Genomic DNA, 5186 nt, shown 5'->3' with positions numbered 1-5186 from the left:
GCTCTCACAAAACCAGCTGGGGATCCGGGGATTTCTGCCACTGACTAGGGCTGTGCTTCACAGGCTGCCGTTATTTGATTCTCCTCACTCCCCATCCACAAACGGTAAGAGCAGATGAACACTGAAATTAGGATCTGGTTTTGCATTTGCAGTTGCTTCTTTCCAAAGATAGAACAAACAATACAAACAACTTATTTCCCTGAAAGATAATATTTTTTTCTAAACATATTTCCCCAAACTATAATATTTTGCCACATTTTCTTCAGCTCTTCTGTAAAGCTGTGTGTGTCAATCACTTCATGGGCAAACGTTTTCTATAGCTGATCTCTTGTAACGTTGAATCCCGGACCACCTGGTAGCGGTGTAAAGATGTCATTGATGAAATCTGGCTTCTAGAACCAGGGCTTCTTGCCACTTTCTTGATTAATGGGAATATGATTGTGTACGAGCAAGTAAAAATGTTTTCACTGACTACAGCAAAACAAGAAGTGGTTTCCACATCTGCAGGACTGTTGCTGTTCAGGCTTTCCACAAAGTTCTATGTGGTGCCAAATAATAAAGCAGCTTAAAATTTCAAGTTTTTGAGAAATGCCTTGCCAGCAAAATAGTAAGTACACTGCAAGTCCTTAGTGAGCAGAACAGACGTGGAAACAGAAGGAAATGCAGTACAGGTAATTGTGAAGGCAAAGTTTGTGGCAGCAAAACCGTTTATGATGAAAGGTGAGAACAGAAAGTTTATTAAGGATTCGAGAAAAGAGTTGCTAGCTGAAGCAACATTAAATATTTTTATTGAGTGCGTGGGCTCTTCAGCGATGAGATTTTATTTTACCATTTTAGTGTGTTCTACTGCCTTGCAAAAAAGAACCCTGCTCACGGTCCACAGGTGATGGTGCGGTACCTGTCATCGGGCACGCCGCTGTTGCCCAAACAGAAGTCGGATATTGCACAGTGAGCAATGCGTTGGTTTGGGATTACATTACGTGATGAAACTAAAGAGTATTCTGGCTCTCACAGATAGAAAACTAATGACAGGGACGCTGAACCAATGCCACGTGCCTGGCTCTGTTTTGTAGGTGAAGTCGTATGACACTCGTTCCAGTAAAGCGGAGAGTAGAACTGTACCTCTAACCCCCAGCTCCTCAGTAAAGATAAATTGTTTCAGCAGCTCCATTAGGGCATCCTCGCTGCCTTTCAGTGTGTTTCACTCTGGCTTAGAGCTCACGGGGTACAGAAATGCAGCGTTGCGTGGGTCAGCATTTTTGTCCATGTGAACACATGGCTTATAACATTGCACACAGGGTAGTGTGATGAACAAGCCTCTGCCCTTATTTCTTTTTTGGGAAATGAAGTTCACGTCAGGTGGTTAGTTTCCTGGGACTGTATTTCTGTCCAAAGGCACTACCACAGATACAAACTCATTTAAGCTAAAACTCTGCAGAGTTCAGCTGTAGTTCATAAATACAGTTTTAAAGCCCTTGTGAAATATGCATTGTAGTTGCTTTCTCTAATATTAATTTAGAACTGGAACTCTAGAAAAGCTTCAACTTGTGCTTCACTTCGCAGTTTTTATTATAAAACACAGTAAAACAGATGCCTGGAATTATTATTGGGGCAATGCTGCTCAGTATAGAAGCATCTTCCTCAAATTTACCCAACAATCATTAGTTTAGCAAACAATCATTAGTTTAAAAAATGTCTGATTATTATTCCATACTCATGTTTCCTAGGAGCAAAAGACCTTAAAAAAAGGAGGGAGGGGATTATTCTTCTTAGTTTGGCAGGAAGCCACATGTACTCATGGCTCATCAGTTCTGATTCAAACTGGAAGAAAATCTGTCATTTTTTTTTCATATCGGATACTGTCTAGATGATAAAATAGTTGGTATCTTCAGTATTGGCTTTGCAACCAGAGAGGACTGCATGGTGTATTTTACAGTGATCAGAGAGGAATCATTCAAGTACTGTCAGCTGTGTATAGTAATCTGGTCTTTAAATATTTAAGACTAAATAATAGCAGCTTCACTGTATGCGGTGCTTCTAATGAACCTTAAACTATTCTGTATTGCTGTGGGTTTTCTTTCTCTCTTGATGCCTCCCCTCACCCAGCTTTTTTCCACTTTTAAAAAAGATTAATCTGAGCAAATTGTAAATAAAATCAGGCCTTCCCAGCTGCAGCCAAATAAGCTCAATGAATTGGAAGTCCTGTGATAAGTCTCCTGCTTGGAGAAAGCAATTCTGCATCTGCTGCAGCAGGGAAACAGGAGTCAAGCCCAGCCTGGCGAGGTGGACAACCCCTCACCAGCCTTATGCTGTTGGTGGGTTGTTCATGTGGACCATTGACTTTGATGTAGAGATGGCACTGGGGTGTCTCCAAGGTTAGACAGCGGTTGGCTAAAGGGCATTCTTGGTTGAACAACCTTAAATGTGGGAGCATAAATTCTACCTGAGCAGAGCAGGGGTTTGGCCCTGAAAAGTCCTGCTTGGGTGGTGGTTATCACTCAGAGCTTTCCTGAAGGCAGTGAAGCACCACTGATGGTTGGACGTGCCCCAGCTGCTTGTTTTGGAGCTCTGAGCATTCCCAGAAGGATTGCTCTCTGAGAAGGTATCGCTTCACACAGGTGCTGCAGGGGCGGGGGTCCAACTGGGCAGTTGCAGCCTGTGCAGCCCAGGAGGGCGCTGGCAGGGGTGGGCAGGGCGTGGTTTGACTGCTTTTCCTAAGGCCTGAGATGCTTTACCTTCCAAGTGACAGCCTGCGCTCGGAGCACTGATCCAGGGGGCAAAAGATAGCGATGAGACATCAGTGAGACACAGGATGCCTTTCTCAGCCCAAGGGAGTGCAAATCATGATCCTCCCGCTCATGAGGGTGCCTGAGTGACTCATTGTGACTTGGGTGGGTGGGTCACTTGCTGCCCTTCTTGGTGATGAAGCACCACTGATGGTTGGACGTGCCCCAGCTGCTTGTTTTGGAGCTCTGAGCATTCCCAGAAGGATTGCTCTCTGAGAAGGTATCGCTTCACACAGGTGCTGCAGGGGCGGGGGTCCAACTGGGCAGTTGCAGCCTGTGCAGCCCAGGAGGGCGCTGGCAGGGGTGGGCAGGGCGTGGTTTGACTGCTTTTCCTAAGGCCTGAGATGCTTTACCTTCCAAGTGACAGCCTGCGCTCGGAGCACTGATCCAGGGGGCAAAAGATAGCGATGAGACATCAGTGAGACACAGGATGCCTTTCTCAGCCCAAGGGAGTGCAAATCATGATCCTCCCGCTCATGAGGGTGCCTGAGTGACTCATTGTGACTTGGGTGGGTGGGTCACTTGCTGCCCTTCTTGGTGAAGCTGTGGTGGTGCGCAGAAAGGAGACAGAGAGGGAGAACCACACTGTGGTCACTCTTTGTTCTGCCATGGAGGCACTCATCCGGGGACCGTGATCGTGAGGCTCGGCTGCCGGAGTGAAATACGTGTTTCATGTTAAAGCATTGATAAAACATCCCGTTCCTGGAAGAACATTGACAGGAAGGGATGCTGGCTCTGCATGGATGAAGGTTTCTTCTGGAAGGTGTGTATGAGGAATAATTTCAGGGATACGCCTGTCTTCAGTTTTTCTGTTCTCTAAGGTAGCTGCTTAGTTGGTATCTGATTTCATTGGGAAGACCAGCTATGTAACTTTTTAGGTATATACGAGTTTTTTATATTAAGTAACTTAAGACAAAAGTCTGGAAGACATTGTTGCGATCATCTGATCTGTCTTCCTGTAGAATAAAATAGAATCGTAGTAAATCAATTAATTTTTTACTAATAGCATACCCCAGTTTATTTTAGGTACCAGACAGCATCCTGACTTCCTTAATTACCAGCAAAGGAAATCTTTAAAGCCATCCCATTAACTAATTACCTTTGCTGTGTATGCTTGTGTGTCTTTGTAATCTGAATATAACTAGTTTTATAGCGACTGATCTCTCAATACATTTGTCTTTTGGATTGGTTAGTTCTTCTCTTCCTTATTCTCATTCCATCTTCCTGAAGAGATGTAGTGGACTGTGGTGAAGCTACTGTAGCCTGCCTTATATTGTGCAGGCTGCATTTTCTCAGGAAAACCATGTGCTTTCCATTACTGTAATTACTCCTTTCTCTAGGATATGGTCTCAAGCAGTTTGAGGAAAGCTAGACTGTGCTGTTAGTTACTCTCCTAATTGCTGCATGCGTGTTTTGAGCCTAGAGCATGTTCAAGGACAGTTTATCACTGAAAATAGTTCGTTTATCTGCCCATACTTGCCTATAGGGACGTAGCCATACCTCTCTGTAGATGCATAACTCCTCTGTGCACCAATTTAGAAGGGGAAAGCATGCTGCCCAAACAATCATGGAGAGCAGAAGGTGTCAGCTGGGGGCCAGAGAGAGGATTTTGCAGACGCAGGGGCAATGGAAGGAAGGGGTACGTTAATCAACATATGCATTTGCATTGCATGTTAGAGGAAGTACTTGCTAAAATTAAGGAGCAGCTTCTTTTAATAGGTATAAATGATGGCCAGACCAGATGTAACTTGCCAGCCTGGACGGGGTGTTCATCCCTCTGAAACAGGGGGCATTGCGGCCAGGAGGACTCCTCCTTTGGCTGGAGGTACTGCTTGGTTCCTGGCACAGCTGCTGGAGCAGCTTCGTTGACTGCTAAGCCAGGCTGTGGCCACTGGATCATGTATAAACATCTAGACTGGAGGTGACTAAAACCAGTGAGACAAATCCTGCCAATTCCAGCATAATCTCACTTCATATGTGAAAGCATATATGCTGTAAAAGAAAATCTTCCCTTTTGCTTCCAGTCCTGTAGCAAACAGTTCATCGAAGCCGGTTTCATGATCAGCATGTACAGTGGCCTGTCAACATGTACCGTGTGAAAGTGCTGCGGGTTTTCTGGCTACTTGGGACAGGACGAGTAAAGAGTGGAGTTTTTGAAGTGCGAATAGCTTTACTTTTGACTTAATTAAAAAGACCAAAGAGAGAACTGCTGGTGGCCTCGGGGCCTCTAAGGTTTGTTTTTTGCAGAAAGCATTGTGATCCAGACATGGTAACTAACACTCAAAGCTTCTCAGAGTTGAATTTGTCAGTGACAAAAAGAGGGTGAAGTACCCAGTTCTCGAGCAAATAAAAAATGTACGTAATTGGTAAGTCTTTGTGGCAATACTACAGCGTGTAGGG

Source organism: Buceros rhinoceros, unplaced genomic scaffold (assembly GCF_000710305.1).
Source record: "Buceros rhinoceros silvestris isolate BGI_N320 unplaced genomic scaffold, ASM71030v1 scaffold12695, whole genome shotgun sequence".
Lineage (NCBI taxonomy): Eukaryota > Metazoa > Chordata > Aves > Bucerotiformes > Bucerotidae > Buceros > Buceros rhinoceros.
The sequence above is the reverse complement of the archived record's forward strand: the minus strand, read 5'-3'. Positions refer to the sequence as shown.